At 43.7% G+C, this 20375-nt stretch overlaps 1 protein-coding gene across 1 annotated transcript in view; it reads left to right on the forward strand.

Moving 5' to 3' along the window:
• The first annotated feature begins 930 nt into the window (after positions 1-930).
• Positions 931-20375, forward strand: part of DAB2IP (DAB2 interacting protein) — a 167879-nt gene continuing 148434 nt past the window's right edge. The window contains exon 1 of the mRNA XM_062640938.1: positions 931-1241. The gene's annotated coding sequence lies outside the window, so the exon portion shown is untranslated. The remainder of the gene's footprint in view (positions 1242-20375) is intronic.

Consider the following 20375-nt stretch of genomic DNA (forward strand, 5'->3'; position numbering starts at 1 on the left):
CGCAGATCATCCTTTAACGTGGGCAGCAGCTGTCAGAAGGAGCCTGGCAGTGAGCAGAGGGGTTGTATTTAGCAGTGCTCTCTGGGTGAACTGGTCACAATGGTCTATAAGCCAAGCAAAGCACTTGGGAGTAGTTTACTGGTTCTGTTTAGCCAGTTTGCAGGTAATGGTTGTACTTCACTTTAAAGTTGGTAGATGTTCATTCATTTGCTTCTTAATTGTACTTGTTTATTGTAATTTAAAGTTTCCTGGTAGGCTTCAGGCAAAACCAGAGGATGCATTAATCTGTTCAGGAGACACAGGTTTAAAATCAACCTTTCTCTTTTCACGTAATTTGTAACAGGATCTGTAAAGTTAGGCCTTCATCTTAGGTGTATGCATACATATCCAGTGAGAGATGGCATGAGAAGTGTCACTGAGTTATCAGGATTTTTTTTGTCTGGAAGAGCACACGTGCAATTCATCCTCTTTACGGCTCTTACAAATGTTTGTTGGTTTTAAGACTGAATAAAAGAAAAGCAAAGATTTAATTCTTACTGCGCCTTCAAACCCAAGATGAACTAGATCCCACAAATTAAAGATATGGAAAGTGTAATCAGCATTTAGGATTTAGGGATAAAAAGCAGGTGCCTTCAGCGTGAAGCCAGTGCTCAGCACACTCGGGGCTGCTGAGCTGCCTGTGCCTCTGCCTAGGAGAGAGGCATGTTTTATTTTCCCTGCTTATTCATTTTCTGAGTCATTCATCTTGTGCTACAGCTATTGAAAACTGTAACCGAGTCTGGGAAGCGCTTGGCTTTTGAGTGCTGCCTCCTGATTGGACTGGGGAATGCTGCTGCTCGGGAATAATGTGTGAATACCATCTGCTCCGAGGAGCTGGGGCTCGCCGTGAATTTTGCTTGGAGAGGCACCTTTAGCCAGGACTCCAGGCAGGGAGCAAGCTTGCTTTTCCTGATTCTTATCCAAACTTTTAGTTGTTGCTGGATTTCCTTTGTATTTCCCCGTTGAACTTTTTTGTGCTTTGCTCAAGGGCTGAGGTGCTTCTCCTGTGGCTTCTGGGCTTGTTTGTCATTTATTATTCTTTTTGTGTCTGCATGGGATTTCTGCTGGGGTTCAGCATGCACACCAACTGGGGGAATAAATCAGCAAGTTTTGCAGCAGTTTCCTGCAGCACAACACTTCACATGGAATGTCTGAGGTGCTCTGAGAAACTACTTCCCAAAATTTGACCTGCTCGGAAAGAGGTAAGCGCTGAGGCTTCTCCATTTCAGGGACTGACTTTCTCCTTGCACAGAGGTTTTGTTTCCTTAGGAAGGGTTATGTCTCTTTTGAAACGTGCAGTTGCTTTGTAGCAATCCCTGAGATCAAAGACTGTTTTGTCTCAGAATTTCTCTAATGAGCCTGAAGAAATGAGCACAGTTGGAACAATGATTTTTCTCTTGCTCTTTTGTACAGAAATTGTTTTGTATTGTCTTAATACAAACTTTCTGCAGTGGAAGTGTAACTGTAATTCAAGACAGCATGTATTTTTCAGTTTGCATCTTTAGGAAGAGAACTCTTTCAACTCTGGTTTCCCTGATTATGGAATCCCTTTTCCAGCCCGTTATCTCAGACGAAACACAGCTATTTTTCAGCAGGCTGGATTTGCAGTCAAATGGTGCATTCCACTTCAGGAAGAGAAGATGTAGTTTGTGAGCCCCTTAATTCCTGCTCACTAATGACCTGCTGGGGCAGACTCAGTCACTAGAGAGAAAACTGGAGCCATTCCTCAGAACAGGCCTGACAGCAACAGGATTGATGGCTACCACTCTCCCCCATTACTGTTAGCACATACTTAACTTTCTGATGTTCCTGTTTTAAAACATAGTTATATTTCAGTTCAGTCAGGCACTTTATGTGCACAAGGCAAAGTTAGCTGAGGGAGGACATGGAATACTGATGGTTTGCAAAATCTCAGCCTTCCTTCCAGTGAGTCACATTATTCAAATTGCTGTTATCTGTTCCAAGGAGAAATCTGCAAAGCAGATTCCTTGGACTTTGCTGAAGGCTTCACTGTAATTTGACAAATACCTGGTTTTTAGCTTTCTCTTGTATGTTGGGTGTGTTAACTGTAACTATATAGTAAGTGTGTAAGTTGCGTGTACTTATATGTATGCTAAGAGAAATGTACAGTAGCTGTAAGTTAGGGAATGGTAGATTTATGTAACTGATACTTGATCTCACCTAAACTTTTCATAATGAATCCATTTTAAATAAGGGAAGATGTGACATCTAGCATGCTGCTTACACTCAGGCCTCTGGAGCTGATGCTCTGGTGACACAGAAAAGGGCTGTTGCTGTCTGCAGCTTCACTTTTAAAAGAAGAAAGGTTAACAGTTGGGCATCTTCTCTCTTAGTCACTTCCATGGCAAAATGCCAGGTCACCAGAAGTGCCCCTTAATGAGAACAAAACTTACTTTGCTGATGCCTGAATGAGGAGAGCAGTGGCAAGCCAGCACAGGAATACCTGAATGGCCCAGAGGTGCAACACCAGTGCAGCCCAGTCCACTGGCTGGTGGTCACTGTACTTGCTTAGAATGTAGGGTACAGGGGTTGAGCTCTCACTGTGCCTGGTCCAAACCAAGTGTGTATCTCTCACTCTATGTATGTTAAGAAACCTCACAGGGTCATGCATTTTCCAGTACAGATGGGTTTTCCAGTCATCATCATCATTTCTGGGGATAGAAAAAGTATTTCTTATTCATTGCTACTGATAATAACAGTAAATGGTCACTTGGGTGTTTTTTGGTGGAATTATATTGTCAGTGGTGGATTTCCCAGGTGCCTTTTTTGATCTGTCATTGGGCCAGATATCATGAGGAGTAAACTTCTGACCTTTGAACTCCAGAGGTGAAGATCACTTCCATTCCAGACATAGCAGAAGGGTTTTTAGCCATTGGCAGTAGTCACAGATAGTGTTGCTGTAGTGGGATCAGAGCTTCTTAATCCAGTGGTATGTACACGTGCACATTCAAATCAAACACCAGCTGCCTCTAAAAGTGGGTTTATTTTTCGCCCAGAGTGGACAAGCTTTTTACACCTCCTCTTCATCAAAAGTAGTCACTTGGCTCATGGTCTAACTGCGGTAGATGATTTTGCATGGGTAGAGTTTCTTGTTTAGGAACTTAACATGGAACCCTTCTGTAGGGGTTTACTGCTAGATCCCTCCAGAAAGCGCTCCACAACTCCTGCTGGTTAGTATTTCCTTTTAATGTGATCTGTGTGTCTGCAAAGCACTTCTTGTTTGCCTGTCTGTGACTAATATGCCAGTATGACCATCATTACTGCAATGCCAGAGTGTTTTTAACTCTCTCTCTCATCCAGGTATCTGCATGCCAGCTGGACATGTGTTGCTATTGCTGTGCTCTTAGAAAGGGGAGCTGACTTGAAAGTCACTATTCCTGGGTCATGCACAGGAAAATTTCTTTACTGTGAGAGTGACAGATCACTGGAACAGGTTGCCCAGGGGGGTTCTGGAGTCTCCTACGTTGGAGATATTCAAGGCCCGCCTGGCCAAGTTCCTGTGTGATGTACTCTAGGTTACCCTGCTCTTGCAGGAGGGTTGGACTAGATGATCTTTTGAGGTCCCTTCCAACCCTTAGGATTCTGTGATTCTGTGATTGTATTGTAATTGCATTGAATCTTCTGTGTTCCCAGATAGCTCCTCAGCCGTTCTGCATGCTCCACAGTCTTCTTCCTTACCCATTTCCCTTTCTTCCTCTTCTTCCCTCCCTGCCCTCCCTGCCCCCCCCCCCCCAAAAAAATAAAAGACTAAATAGTTGGAGGACAGTTGTCACTTTGCTGTGGAGAGCATTATCCCATTATCCACCTGCCATGTCTGTAGGCATCTGGAAAATCTCAGTGCTGGGATTTTTTCAGCAGACCAGAGTATTTGTTTCCTTGAAGATGAATTATTGTCATTTTCACTATAGGAAAGAGAACTCTCTTGGTACGGTGGCAACTCTGACTGTGCAACCACACTGTTGTGCATTTACAGCTGAATTTCAGGAATCCACATGGATTTTTCTTCTCCTCTTGCCTGACTCAGTTGCCAGACTTCTTCTGGCAGTTCCATCTCACTTAATTCACAAAGAATGCGGCTCTCTCTGCCACACTTGCTGCCTGGAGCCCACATAAGTATATTTGTAGTGAACTTCAGCTTAAGACAAATGTGACCTACCTAGAATACAGGTTTCCAGACAAGAACCAGAGTGATGCAGCACTGCCATTAACATTAAAGTACTTTACATGCATCTGTGCCAGCTATTTCTGTTGCCTTTTATATAATCTAATAATGCTTTGCCAAGGAGTAAAATGTAATAGGAACTATTTTTGTGTTCTTGGGAGCTCTGAGCTCCTCTGAATAGATGCCGCCTCCTGCAATGATCTCATCGCTCCTGGTGCTTGCCAGTAGACTAAACCATCAAGAGAAAATCAAGATAAAACAACAAAATCAAGATGGGAAATGGCTCTCTTGTCTCTGTTTTGGTCAGATGAAGGGTTGAAGCCAGTGCTTTAAACAGAAGAGAAGCATTAATGGGGGGAGAAGGACTTCAGAGAAACCAGGACAGTCTAGTGGCAAGCACAGTAGACCAGAGAATTCCTGGTTTCTGCTTCACACACTGTGAGACCATTTTGCAGAGCAGCTCTGGAAGTGGAAATCGGCAAAAGTAGGTTTGAAATCTCATTTCCTCATGGAAATTTTGGAAACCCTTCTTTCCCTCCAGGTATTTTAGCCCACATCTGCCCTTTTCTCACAGGAGACCGTGCTAAGTACCTTGCTCTGGAGTGGATTCTCTTTAGTTCCCCTGACACAGGATCCCAAACATCTTATGTGTAATGACTGGCACGGGGACTGAAAATGAACAGATTCTGTTTCTTCAGTCCTGGGAATTTAGTCTTGGAAAGCTGTAGCCAGAGCTGCATGGCTGTTACATGGAAAGCTTTAGAATTATCAAAATCAGTTTTTCTACAGAATAGATGATTTCCCAAAGAAAATGCAGCTAATTTCATCTTTCCATGTCTTCATCCTCCAAATTTCTCTTTTTTAGATAGTATTTCTTTACAAAGTTACAATGTCTTACTCTGACTTTCATAGTTTCTAAAGCTGTTCCTGCTATGTGGAATAAAAACAAAACAGTATTCTCTGCTGTGTAAAGAGTATCAGACAGTGGTGATGTTCCTTTGAGTTCGTGAGTTCAGCATTTAATTCTTTAGAGTGAATGCTTTAGCATGGTTAACTGCTCTATAGAAATGCAACTTGGTCAAAACTTGTGGGGTTTTGCATGGTTTTTCTTGGTAATTTGCAGAAGCATCATCACATTGAACCATGGGCTGTAAATCAGCTCCAAAACATGCCCCATGCTACCTGCTGGCCTCCTGAACTTGCCTGGCTGTGGTTGGCATGGTGAAGCAGAAGGCTGCTCTCTAAACCGGAACGTGTGTGGGTGTTTTCCTCCAAGAGTAACTGCAGAATAACCACAGAACTCCATGACTTCAAGTAAAGGCTATAGGTTAAACCCCAAGTGCAGTGTGGAATATAAAGCTGTTACTTTTTAAAGGTCTTGTTTAAGGATAAGATTCCTTAACATTTAAAGCAATAAATATTTGTAGCTATTGTGTGTAATATGCACTATATTAGACTATATTATCCCTATATACCAAAGGAAATCTAATAGGGGCGGCCAACCATAATATTCCAAACTGTACATTTCCAGTCTTGCTGCAGTTCCATGGAGTGCCTTTTGCTTCTGATCCTGACCTCAGCAGGACAAGAACCTCCTTTTGTTTTGAGATTATAGTTTTTAAGTAATCCAGAAATGAAGGCAAAGAATATTGTCAGTTGGAGGTGGCTTGTGCATAACTTCAGTCTGCAGCTGCATGAGAACCGAGATTAAATGGTTTATGGACAGTGAATCTGTGGAGTGAACTCAAGGTTTAAAAATAGGTGTTTTGAGCAGAGAAGTGGTTGAGGAGATTAATATTTTAATGTGCATAATACCTCTCACTGAAAAAAGAGGATGTGGTTTAAATGAAGACTGTTTTCCCAATTGCAGTGTATGAAATGGCTGCTGGGGATGTCACTAGTTTATAGAGAAGAATGTCCTCCTCATATTAATTGGGGAAATGGTGATAATTATTAATAGGATTACAAAGAAATGGAGACTACTCATAATATATGCATGCTTGTGCTGTTCATACAGTCTGTGTGGGTGAATTGAGGGGGGGGAGTAAGAGAGAACAAGTCTATTATTAAAAAAAGAAATTCCTTTAGAAAGATTCCTGTCTTAGTGCATGTGGTTTCCTCAAATTTCTTATCATTTTATCAATATGGCTTTATCTCTAAAAGCAAAGTCCCCCCCCAGCCCCTACCCTGCTCAGATGAAGAGCTGCCGCTATCGGAAGATGACACCAACTTTCTCCTGAGCGTGCTGAGTAACACTGTAGCTGCGGAAAATGTGGAATAAGAGGATGTTCCAGCAGCCAGATCCGAAAATCCTGAAAGACAGTGAATAAGACTTACTAATGAGTGGAATGAGAAGATTCAAGAAGAGAGGGTTAGCAGCTTTAGTCATTGATTCAAGCTAGTGCACAGCACATTGATTCCATTCACAGATTTATTCCTGGTATTGCTTCGCATAACCAGTATCAGTTAAGGTTTGAAGTACTGATCTTCTTATTTGAATAAATCCTTTAGTATGAAACTGGCTTTAAACCCCCCTTTGCTATTGCTATTCCTTAGTGCACATGGAGTGCCCTGAGAGATATTCCTTTAAGGTATTTATTTCTTACGTGAAGTGGGCATCAGGGCTTCATGTTTAGCTTGAAAATTACTTTTGGTAATGGTAATCTGTGGAGTGTGGTGACAAAACACTTTTGCAAACTCTCCTGCCTAGGATAAGCTTGGAAATGCTTTTTCCTTTCCCTTTCTTTTAATTGCCACTTGCTCCCATGAGACACACGATGCTTTTGATAACAGTCATCAAATTTTACAGCTATCGCTATAATCTCACTGCTGTCAGCCATCTGCATCACTCCTCCTGTTCTATAGAAACTGAAGAGAAAACAAATAGAGAGTTAAATTTAGACAGCACATCACTCCTCTTAATGGAGTTTTGTGTCCCAAGAATCATCACTGTGTGATGTCTGTGCAAATAATCTCATGGAAACGAGAGGGAATCGACATACCAGTAGATTCCTAATGGTTTAGAGCCTTTAGGACTGTGTTATGGGTAGAAGGGGTGGGCTGTAAATGTTTGAATTGTACAAAAGTCTGGACATTCAGTGTTAGAGCCTCTGGTTGCCAGATTTTCATTTCATGGAGTCTGAACTTGTCATCGCCTGAACAAAGAGGTCGAGTGAAGAGCCTCCAAGTAGTTCTCATTGTACACCTGGTCAAGTGTTGTTAACAGTAGAGTGCAGTGCATGCTCTGAACTGCAGGAGTGACAAAATCTGATTTGATTAAAGAGAAACCTGGGCAAGAAAGGTCAGTCAGTGTTTATACAAACCCATGACACTGTGCTTTGATTCTTGAAAAGACAGGACTATGCAAGAACAGATGGAAAACACAATCACATGGATAATGGGGTGGTCTGTGTCCTGCAGCCTCACGCTGTCTGTACCATGCTTTGTTCTGTGCCTTTAGAGAAGATATTTACTCCTCTTTACTTCTCATCATCCATCCTAAATAAAAGTTGCCAGATGTCACACCTAATATGGGATTTCCTGCACTTCAAATCCTGTGATTTGTTTAAAACCACATGGGATATTGCCTTCCTGTGCTGCCCCTGTACTTCAGTAGGGAACCTGAGTTGAAATATGGGAACTATTCCTCCCCTACTCTGCTCTCCTGACTTCTTTTGGCTCCTTGGGGTAGTGGGAGCAGTGGTCAGAGAAGGTCCCATGTTGGGTAGGTGGAAAAAGGGCTTCTGAAGTGTGTCAGCTCCCTGTAAAAACAGGTAACGTACCTGAGTTGCAAGACCTTCGTTCATGAGGGTTAGATGTTCTGCTCTTACATACCAGGTGTTGAAGGAAAACCACAAACTTAATGAATAATGGTATTTTAGCACTGCTCTATCTACTACCTCTTGCTTGCTAGCAGTACCAAGTGCTCAGCAGGTACTGTTTTACATGAATAACACACAGGAGTTTGCCACTGATTGAAATATACCTTAGAAGTAGGCTAAAGCTAAATACTTGTTTAAATTACCCCCAAAGGACAGAAACCAAAACCTGTAACTCCTTGTGTTGATTAACGTTATATTTCATTAAAACCACAGAACAACAGAAGGTTTATTTTGAAGACAAAGCAGTGGTAACGTAGTAGACAGAGGGACTGGTTCAGAGATAGAGCTGTGATCTCGAGAGCAAAATTCTAGCCCCTGTGTTTAGGCTTCATGTGGGTGCTGAGGATGACATTTGTGTTCAGCAAAGCCTTTCAGCGGTACAGTCAGTCACTGTGGCGAGGTGAAAGGGGTCCCACAATAAAACTGACATGGTTTAAATGTCCTGATCACAGCGCTTTAACCTTTGTATCCCTGACAGGCAAGAGCAGAGAAGTAAGATTTAAAAGGAATGTTCACTGAAACTCTGCCATTTTCTATCTCCCCAGTTTTTTTCTTTGTGGGGAATCCATTTAAAATTCCACAATAAACCCCTCTTCATCCTCTGAATGTGTCACTGAGCTGCAGAATTGAGAGCTCACTCGTTCTTCTGAATGAGGGGATTGTACCCAGGTGATGGCAAAACCTTCTGCGAATCTCAGATTTATAAATATTATTCTGAATCTAATTTTGTTAAAGTAATTCAAGTAACATGAGTGAGAGCAGCGCAGAGCTCTTCGCATGGGGAGACCACACACTGTGTGATCCTTGGAGCCAATCCTCTGCTTGGCTTTTCTTAGCTAAAAACTTAACTCCATGATGATAAGATACAGCCAGTGCTTCACCTCTGCAATGGGATTCTAAAATTAACTCCATGAGGATAAAAATTAGGCAGTGCTTCACCTCTGCAGCTGGATCCTTCTCGCATGAGACTGTTCATCCCACACTCTGAATCCTGCCTTCATTACCTATCGTACTCTGCCTCAGAGAACTGGGAAGCCGACTTTGCAGTAGCACCGCAGACCAGGTATGTTCTTGCACAGTGGTAGGGAGATGAAGCACCTTTCAGACTGTTTCTGACAATTAGAAAAGCCATCCAAACCCTCCTCTTTGCATAATTGTTTTCAACCACAGCTGTCAAAGTGCTCCAGAAGTGATAAAGAGCTACTCTCATAGCAGACAAAGTGGTAACTAAAGGTCAGTGAGATTAATGGGGGCTGCCCATGGCCACACAGATTATCTGTCAAAGGCACAGCGAGGTTTCAAGGCTCTCTGTGTGATGCTCAGGCCTGTCTGAGGTCCAGGGCTGTGCAGTGCCAATGGCCCGACTGGAAATGAATTGTGCTGTGAGAGTCCTGCTCTCAGCATGCAGCTGTTTGGCTGCTGAATGGCTCCTGTGCTTCTTGGATCTGCCTCTTTCTCCCATGTTTTCTTTCTACATGAATGCAGGGCTGCCAATGGGGCTGTAATTCTGCCCAGAAGGCTTAAAATACTCTGGTCATGATTTGGTGCAAACGTTGTCAGTTGTGTTGGTTCTTCTCTAGAGGAGGTTTGTGCTTGTTGCTAGTCCTGCTCCTGACAAGGTTATTTTGAAAGCAGAGGAGGAGGCAGGTAGCTGCTGTCAGAGCTCGTCGGGGGAGTGATGAAAACATGACATGAGTTAAACTTCTCTAGAATCTTGGTGTGATTTCCATATGTCTTGATGGAAATCTGTGGAGAGCTGTCAAGTGAAACGTGGACAGTGCACAGCTGTCCCATGGGCAAAACCTGCAGAGAACCATTGAATAGGGTTGGAAAGCACCTTAAGATCATCTAGTTCCAACCCCCCTGCCATGGGCAGGAACGTGCTCCATAAAGACAAGATTTGGGAAGGACCTGGAATCCTCCTTACTGTAGAGTAGGGAAATAAAGATTTCCAGCTGTTAATAATAACAAGCCGAGGATTTGTCTTGTTGGAGCTGGAGCAGAATTGCCTGGAAAGTCCCTGGAGAATTCCATCCCAGCACTGCATGTTTGAAAGATCTGGATCCTGGTCTCAAATATTTCCGTTGCTTGACTGAATCTCCAAAACTGAGCTATTTTTTTATCATAATCCACTCAGAGACATGAAATATAAAGTGCTGTTGGCCATCAGTTTAATATTTTAATAGCACTATCGTGAGTAGAGTGTTTGCTGCAGTTTGCAGGTAATGGACACCCTTAGGAAGAGAAGAAATCTGGAAGAAATCCCCATGTAGTGCAGCTGACTTTAAAGAAGTAGCTAGCAATGGGTTTGAAGTTCCCTGTTAGGTGAAAGAAAGGGAACAAAAGCCAAATGAATGCCAGCACGGTGCAAGGCCTGGGAACACTTTCAAGGCCTCTTTTATTTTGAGTAATTAATTCTGGGGTGTATTAGAAATGAGCAGGTTATTTTGTGCAATGCTGGAGCAGGAAACGGTGGCTCAGCAGAAAGTCGCACTCTGCTGTAGCATTACTTTTGCAATTCATCACCTGCCTGTAGTGCTTACTCAGTGTCTAACACAAGTTTATTGGTATTCAGACCAATTATATTCAACATTCACTTAATAATTACCTCTCAAAGACAGATGACTTTAAACAACTCAGTGTTTTATAAGTAACTGGAAGAATCTCTAGTGTGGCATCTCTTCTTCAAGGCAGTCTAAATGCAAGCTGCTTTTTGGTGATTTGTTTTGAATAAATTGATTTTATTGAATAAATGTATGCATTAAGGCTTGAGCGTGGAGTATGCCACTTTATACACATCTGGAAGCTCCAGTTTTCCTTGACTTTCCTACAAGAACATTTCAGGCCGCATTGCTGACTTCAGCAAGCCACTCCTGGCAACCAGTCTTCATTAGAGCAAGGAGGTGTCTACCAACTGAATGCAACAGCCTAAACTCTCCAAACTCTTGCTACATTTTTATACTGTGCATGTGTTTTCCTGCTTCTCCAGGTGTAGAAGCCACCTTGGGCTGTGGTGTCTGTGTGCAGCTGGGCCCCATGACTGCGAACATAGCACTAATGGATTATCTGCAGTGTGCAGCTTTTGGGGTCCTGCAGTTACTGCTCAGGCTCTGCTAAGTTACTGCACAGCTCTAGGCAGCAGTTTTACTGAGTGCAGCAGATGAATTTGCTGTGCTTTATGGAGCACAGAGAAGCTTGTTTTCTGAATTTTAATAGTCTCAATAAATTGTGTTAAGTTGTGTTCTATTAGACTGCAGGAAATTAAGGAGAGCAATTCCAATGTGGATGTTATGGGGAAGGTGTGATGCTAACAGCACAGGTGGAGGAAAGTTCTGAATTTGGGCTGAGGGCGATAGGGATTGCAGAGGGACACAGTGCAGCTCCATCCCCTCCCAGCCCTGCTTTATACTGACAGGGGTTCCCGTGGCCCACAGAACAAAGTGATGATGCTTTTCAGGTTGTGCTTCACAGAGGTGAGGAATCACTTGTAATGATGATCACATGGCTCTATAGATATAGAGACTGTGAAAAGGACATTTTCTTGTCAACTATAGTTCTGCATCAATTTAAGACAAAACCAGGAATTACAGCCACTGAAGTTGGCACTTTCATCCTTAGAAAGGGTCTTTGCTGGCTATGATTATACTGTTATGTAGTTAAAAAAGTGATAAAGGAGAAGGATTATATCTAATGGAAAGTGCAGTAGGATGAATAGAGCATTCTCGGACACCAGTAAATTAATCAGACCAGCACCATCACCAGAAACATTTTGATTCTGTGACTTGCATTGGGTGTTAATGACCACAGCAATGGAGATCAGCAGATTTTACTTGCAGCCTCTTCTTGCCCCTGCACTAAGTGGAGGAATACTGGTTCTTTCCATGGAGAGAGTGGTGATGCACCTTAGGGACAGAGAGCATGTGTGGTGAGTGGTTCTCAGCTTTCCTAAGGCTCCTCTTTTGGACAGCAGCTTTCAGATCTTGATTTGCAAGATTAGCGTGTTTTCAACAAGACACGCCAGGTTGAAGCCTCTTCATTGCTGTATCTCAAAATATTATATTGGAAGGCTGTAATGATTGATGAGCATTTCTTGTTGCAATTACAGCAAGCAACAAATCATGCCACGCTGATGTGCGAGTTACTGAGCTGCTCTCTGTAGTCTGGCCAGCAAGCCATTAAATCAAGCAAAGATGAGCAAGGGATGCCTGGATGTTCTCGCCTCAGCACAGCAGCTGAGTAAGCTGCTGTCTGTCTAAATCAATCCCTGTTCTGGGAATTGAAACAGTGGAGACACAGAACCTGTCCATAGCCACATAAAAGACATGTTATGGCTGTAATTTAGGGGGCTACCCTTAAAGCAGTTCTTTGAATCCCAAATCCTGTCAGCTCAAAGAATAGAAATTGAGGAGACCATACTGAAGAATGTAAAACTTTCCTCCCAATTTCTTCTCAAACTGGGGGATCCAGCCTGCAGTTAAACCAATGGATGGGGAGTTTATGCACAGTGTAGGTTGTAATGGGATTTTACAACACAAATCTTGGCACTTATATTTAATATTTGACAATTAAAATAGCTTGGCTGCGAAACACACTGAACATTGCCAGATTTATATAAGAGCCTGTCAATTCCTGACCTAGATACTCATTGAGGGAGGGAATTCGAGAGGAGGGAAGCATGAACCAAGCATGGAAGACTGGACTGGCACTTATTGCCCATTTCCTTTATGTCTTCTGAGTAGTAAGAATCTAAAACATGCAAAATGAGGTTAATAAACTCATTTGGGATGATCATAAGGTCAGCTCACTCTTAAAGTTGTTCCAGTTTCTGTCTTTACATAATTTACCTTATGCTTGGGGTAGTGAATAATGAGAAATCTGCACAAACAGGGCACTGAGCCTCAATCCTACATGTAAATCTGTGCACATGTGCTGCAAACAAGATAGCGCCCATGGACAGATTTGTTTGTGTTGCCAAGTGAGCCAAATGCCACGGGTTTGCTGCTTTTAATTATTCAGTCCTGAAAGAATTTGCTGTGAAATCCCACCAGGCAGAGATAAGACTAAAACCTTGTAATCTACAACCCTACAGGAGGGTCAGTTTACGGCCTGAACATGCTGGAGAATTTAGATGGGGAGAGAATCCTTCCTAGTGAAATGGAATGAAGACCTGTATTACTTTAGTGCTTTGCAGCGTGTAAACCAGTTCTGTCCATGATGAACCTAAAGCTGGGAAAACCCAAACGACTAGATCAAATCCAGCTTTGCTGTGCTGATGAGTTTTGTTTCATTGTCAGATGAATTCAGGTTGTCAGGTTAATTTAGTCCTGACAGGGCAAGGGCAAGACAAATTCATTACCTTCCGCTCCATGAGTTCTGAGGGGTTTGTGTGCTCTGTGTGAGGATGGGCAGGGGCCCTTCACCTTGACACCCACCCTCATACTGCTCCTGGCCATGTGAGGAGCTCATGTGTAAAAATGTTCTTACAGTTTGGACTGGAGAGCGCATTCCTGGTGCAGTTACAATCATTCCACCAGTAGGTATTCCCCCGGCACTGCTCAGCAATTGCAAGTAATGCTTTAAAGCATGAAATACAGAACGTTTAGTTTGTAGAGAAAATGGCCATGGCTGGTCTCATAGAAAAAAACAGGCTGGCTCCCACAGTATCTGGAACTCTTACATATTGTAACCTCACTACATGGAAGATGGTGATGGAAAATGGGGTTTTTGCAAGGGAATCCCCTGACATTCCTACCTGGAAGATCTGCCTCTCTGTTCTTCATATACACAGATTCTCCGTCACACTGAGAGTCAAGTCTCTCTCACCTCCTTTAAGAATACCCCCAACCAAAGAGAAGCCAACACTTAATTCTGTTTTTCAAAAGGAGAAGAAAGTCGTGTCTTGGGAAGGAGGGAAATCAAATAAAAAATGTAATGCTGGAGAAGAAAGGCAAGAAATGCGGTTGCCACGGAAACCAGAGCAGAAGTAGAAACTTTCCAGCACAGAGCAGAACCTAAAAATGAGAAAGCGGAGTGGAGAGGCTTGGCAGATAGCCCACAGCTCCCACCACCTTCTCCTCTCCTCCTGGCGAGGCTTCTTAGTCATCTTTGCCACGCTGTGGAAGTGCTCCGTGTGTTCAGTGAGGGAGGCTGTGCCCCTGGGTCAGGAGCTGTAAAACAGCCCTCAAGGTACGGCAGCCATGGCAAACCCCACGCTCTGTGGGACCCCGTTTGACTGTATTGGCACCACTTGGTGCCACATCCACTGAACAACGGGAATATTGGCTGGGAATGGGCATAAGGTCGCAGTGGGTTTGGGAAGTAACTCAGAAAGTGGAAGCAAGACCTTGGTTCTTACCTTGTTCGCACCAAGGCTCTTACAGTGCAGCAATAAGCTATGGAACTAACTCCAGGTGGGCTTGAATACACTTCTGATCCCCTTTTAGCAGGGAAAACAGATAACCTGAGGTCTGCTGCAAGTGCTGCAGTGACTCTGAGAAGGCTGGGACACCATAACTCAGATCTGTCACCCTCTGCTCTCATCTCAGTCACACACTGCTCCTTGTCAGAAGCCTGCCTCAGGCACAGGGCATGTTTCATGTCGGGTTACCAGTTGCATCCCATGTATTTTGGAAAGCAGAGGTGTATTCCAGACATTCAGTTCTATCTCCGGATTGTTTGCTGCTGGCATGTTTAAGTCAGCTCTGTGCAGTAAAGTAATACAGTCACTGGATTAGCAATTATTAGGTTCACATATGCTTTTTAGCATGCCGTGGAAAAAGGCAGCTTGGGAAGGCTGGGAACATTACCAGGCAGTGCTGTAAAACCTTCATCCTGGCCAGGAACTGGCTCGGGTGAAAGAATGTGAATGTACCTGGGCCTGTGTGCTGCTACAGATGGAAGTAATGAAACCGACAGTGTTTAGATTTCATGTAGTCATATTGTTGGAAGTAAGCACGTGTGAGAGAGTTGTGCTGGTTTGACCTCAGGCTGCTCAGCGTCCTACCCAATTGACTCCTTTTTTCATGCAATAGAAAATGCAGCACAAGCCAAAAAAAACCCGTCTTTGCCTCTTTGTACATGAGGTCTGGACACCCTCATCTCAGATACAGCACCCCAAGTGCTGTTATCGCTAACAGCAACCACAATATGCCCCATACATAGTTAAATTTGCTGGTTTGCAACTGCCTTTACTGCTGAGCTGCACTGCAGCCGCCTCACCTGCACTAGTTCTTTGCCTTTCATGTCTCATTGAAATACTAGTCCGAAGCAGAAGGGTTTGTGGTTTGTGGTTTGTCCTCTCCCTACAAGCCCTTGTCAAAAGCCCCTCTCCAGGTTTCTTGTAGCCCCTTTAGGCACTGGAAACTGCTCTAAGGTCTCCTCAGAGCCTTCTCTTTTCCTGGCTGGTGTTGAAGCCTTGAGGAACTCGCTCCAATTCTTCACTGGCGTTTGTGACGGAGTAAAATGGATGTGGGGTTTTTTGTTTGTTTGTTTGAGTTTTTTAAATGTTCTTTGGCATCTGTGCATGAAAACGCCTGCACACAGCAATTGCACAGTGTGACCTTGTGTTTCTTTTCGCAGGCTATTTCTTATGCCAAAGGCAAAGTTTATTCAGCTAAAATAACAAGTATAAAAGGCCTGGCCATGGTGGTTCAGTTCCCGGTTGGGGGTGTGTGTGCTCTGCACTCCGCAAAAAGGATTTGAGGGGAGAACAGCTCTGGGGAGGAAGCGTAACCACTTGTGTACCTGGTTAATGTGGGCTCTTTGGACCGATCTCCACGGCAAGGGCGGCACTTCCCGGGTACAAGCCACGAGTCCCGAGGCTCAGCCGAGCCGGCGCTGTCCTGCCTGCGGGCGGCAGCAGAGCCGTGCGGAGCGGCCCGGCCCCGGTGCCGACCTCCGGCCCCACGCCGCTGCCTTCCCTTGCCTGCACCAAGGGCTTCCGATGGGGAGACAAAGACCGCGTGGAGCTGCTGAGAAGGAAAACCCGAGTGTTCATTTGACGGGTTAGAGCACGGTGGTAATGAAGGAATTTACCTGGAAGGGCGGCTTTGACATGGTTAAAGATAGCGCGTTAGGCTCTTCTCAGAGTGTCGATGTGTTACGAGTTTGGTGTGATAGGGAAAACATCCCTTTAAGCGGTGTTAGAATGCAGGTCTGTCCTCGGAACATAACAGTATTCCATTAGGCTTAAAAGTGCTGACATGGCACTCCGGGTTTCTGGCATTTTCAGCTGAACAGGCTTCCCCTCCTCTTCCATGCCCTGTGCTTGGTGCATACAAATGTCTTTTCTGTGTGCCCAGAGCTGAGACATTGAAGTTGTCTTTGTTTTATATGGCTTAATTTGAAACTGTCTGATTTCCGTTGGAATAGTGAAAGTTTTGCTGGACTCTGTGGGCTTGTTTGTTCCTTAGGAATGCTCAGAAGAGTTGAGACAAAGTGAATAGAGGTGTGCAGTTAATGTATGCAGAGAAAGCCCAGGCACCGCTGGCAAAACCTGCACAATAGCCTGCATTGTGTTGATTTATACACAGCTATGTGTGTGATGGGATGGAGTTTATGAGTGACATGACCTACCCAAAAGAGCACTCCAGTTGCTGCCAAGGTTAGATTCCAGATGACTGGGGTTGTAACAAGATGCCTGCCGTGTAGTATTACCACATACTGTGTAAAGGTAGAGGCTGCTCTGTGGAGTTGCAAGGAATGAGCATTTTGGGAAATTCCTGCTCCTGTTGTCTGTTTTCAGCATTGCTGTTAAGTGTTTTACCACTGCAGGTTTGACAGCGTTTGCGAGACTGGCTTGTTTGGATGTTGGCCTGAAGAAAATCTGTGCCCCGGACCCTCGTGAGCTCTGTAAGGAGCAAAAGCACATTTGTGTAACGAGTGAAACGGGACCTTCCAACATCCCTTCAATTCCAGGAGCACGCTCAGCAGCTTTCTCCATGTGCAGGACAGCACCCTCTGCTTAGATCTGGGGATCAGTGCTGCCCAGGCTGTGGTCATGGCAATGTAATCTGGTGTTCAAAGCTCAGACTTTCAGAAACAGTAAAGAGTATTTTTCAGCTTGTGTCCTGACCTGAGAGGTCCTGCTATCAGAATGTGAATCTTAACTCAAACATCTCTTTTGGTGGGAGTTGGAACTCCATTTCAGAATGCAAAATGCACTCTTCCCAGATTCTCCCTGGCAGTTGTGTGTACCTTGCTCTCCCTTGCTCTCCCTTGGCATCCCAACCACCTTAACAGCCTTTAAATAGGCTGTAGGCTTGGGGTGATGGTTACCATATTGTTCCTCCTCCCTCTGCAAGCTGCTCGTGGAAGAAAAGACAAGGATGGATTGGAAATTATTTGCTCATACGTAGTTCATAGTCCAATTTTTAAATCACCTCCTGCTTGTAATATTTCCAAGTCCATTAAACCAATGACCTTCCCAGTTACCTGCCCAGTCCACCTCTTAGTGCACAGCCTGCATCACAGTTACCCTCACAGTTTCAGAGGTGTCTCCCCCCTCCTGACAGTAGGCATGGAAACCAGATGCAGCAGTATCAGTGCTGGAAATGGGCTGCACATGGGAAGATCAGTATTCCTACTAAGTTGTTATGATGCTATTTTTTCTCATCAAGGGGAATTCCCTTCACCCCACTCAAGAGCCTGTTAAACTCAGCCAGTACCAAATCCCAACAAACATCCTTTCATAGTTTCAGGTTTCAGCTCCATGGCCTCTGTCTGTAAGTTCCTTTAATATGTTCACAGCTCCTCTGGGAGAACTAAGCCAAGAATAACCAACACTTTCTCAAGCCAGGTCTCCTGCTTGAAGGTGCTCTGTGTTTCTTTCCCTGCTGTAGCTGTACTTGCTCATCTCCACAGCTCACACTTCCTTACGCTCTTACACTGCCCGTGGTGAAATGAGGTGTTACCAGGCTCCTCAGAGGAGAGTGCTGCATCCAGTGCTTTCGATTTTGCTGGCTGAAGGAGGACAAAAGACTTTTAACATTGCTCTGCAGTTGCCTCTTGGCTTGGCATACTGTTCATTTCAATAATAAAGTGTTTCCTTTCATTCCCAAACAGTCAGGCCCCTGCCAGAGCCATAATTGTTCACAGATGACTCATTTTGGCTGCAGGATCAAAACGAGGGAAAAGTGCTGTTTGCACAGTCTTTGAAACGTACAAGATGGGAAGAGATGTTCACGCTTGATATTTGTACCATATGTTGTTCCTAAATTTTATTACAGAGCCTTTACATTTCAAAAGAGATTCTCCTCTTATCCTGGGGATGATTTAGAAAGAAAAAGATAAGTAGAGTTTTGACTTAGGCTGAGACTAGCAAAGACTGACTGCATAGCTAGAGCTGGGAAGCAGCATCTGGTAGGGCTGGGTGGGAGAGTCTCCTTCTGCTGTGAGATACATATATATATATAATATATGTTACATATATATATGCACTTTTTAGGTGTTACAAACCCAGTTGTTATTTTTATCAAAATCACACTGAACATTTCATTCTTTGTAGAATCTGGTTTGCAATCTTGCATCATTGCAGGTGTTCCCATTTTCTTCTCTGTAATGAAAACCTAATGAATATATGTAGCGTGCTCATGCGCAGTCACAGTATGGCTCAGTTCTCTGCCCTGTTCGGGTGTTAGCTCTCTGTTTAAAGAGTTCCGTGTTTACTGCAGAAGGCCCTGCTGGGAGGTTCAGCACAGGAGTCAATGGCAAGTTCTTTTTTTAGGGTAGAGAAGAAGGAAATGGTGTGATGGTTCCTGCATTGCTGTTCATAAGCAAGCATGTGCTCTGTCACTTGGGAGCTATTATTTGTCTCTCCTACAAAGATTGTTTTGTGGCCACCCAACTATTTTAAATAGAACACCAAACAGGTATCAGAAAGCTTTGCTTTCTTTGCTTTAGTGTGTCATTTGGACTAAGGAGTTCTACAAACCCTGCAAACCAGACCATTCAGGACTGCTGCCACACAGGTATATGAGGACCATGAAGACAAGCTGTCACTGGAACACCCTTTGCAGGTGCTCAAGGAAAGAGTTAGAGTTGTTAACCCAGTAAAAGAGACAGAATTAGAAGAATAAAGAGTAGAAATACAGTAGGAAGAGGTTTTGCTGTAGCTTTTTCTCTCTAAAAACATGATGGGTATATTAGCCGAAGGGTGTATGTAGACCAGATTGTTACTCTTGTTGCAGATAGTTACAGAGGGGAAGGCTGGACATAAAAGTTGTTTCCACTAAGTTCCCACACAGAACATCCCGTCCCTGGCATTGCCCTCTCATTGTCTCCTGTATTTCTGTTATTTCAAGGGGGTTCTTCACTCTTTGCAATCAGCTGCACTTGGACAATAACTTCTCTCACACCAGCACTGTGGTGTGGTGCCAGAAGGAAGAATGCAAAATAACAGAAACTACCCTCACAATGGTATTTAAAAACTGATTTCCAGTTGGTTTTGTGAACCGGTCTTTAAAAACAATAGTTACATTTTCATGTTGTAACTCGCTAAGAGGGTCTTCTTTTAAAATACGTGATGTTTGTGTGATAACTGTCATGGAAGCCTGATAAGGAATATGGCTAAAGAACAGACTTGCCAAAATATTCCTTGGAAGAGTAATCTGATGCCAAAAAGCAAATAAAACAAGCAACTCTATGTGGAGTGTAGTTTGCAAATTATGTGGCAAGGAAAGGAAGAAAATAATCTGTCATATGAAAAATGGAGTTTGGATTGTATGTATATAAATCAGCGATTTGTTCTAGGAGCGTAAGATCGTTATCAGTCATTTAAACATGAACTGGAAGTGTCTAATCTATTAATTAATCAGGAAGTAAGTTTTACACAGCATGTGGAATCACGTTCATCTTTCCTTTCATTTGTCAACATAGATGCTGCTTTCAGTGTGATGTTATCATGAGATTAAGCACCCCAAGTGCTGATTCATACAGCTGTGTAGCTCCCATGTGTCCTCTGGAAGCAGCTCTGCCTCAGGGGGTGAGCAGGCAAGTGTCAGCTTCCCTTGGAGCAAACTGGGTTCCTTGTGTTCGGTACATGTTGTTTGTGCACAGAGTGAGTCACTAACTCTAACACCTGTGAAACCCATTTCTTCTCCCACCTGGAGTTAAACCAGACCAGACTTCATGTGAGCACAGATTGTGATGCCCTGCAGCAACGTTCAGAAAGGTTCAGCTGGTTTTTCTGACCTTCTAACACACCACATTGGCAAGCTGGTGTATTAGAACACTTAATAAATAGCTGAGACTTCTGCTAATAATAACTAATAAAT

The sequence above is a fragment of the Pezoporus occidentalis genome, unplaced genomic scaffold (genome assembly GCF_034315485.1).
Source record: "Pezoporus occidentalis ecotype Australia unplaced genomic scaffold, CSIRO_AGI_Poc_V1 ctg68, whole genome shotgun sequence".
In the NCBI taxonomy this organism is placed as follows: domain Eukaryota; kingdom Metazoa; phylum Chordata; class Aves; order Psittaciformes; family Psittacidae; genus Pezoporus; species Pezoporus occidentalis.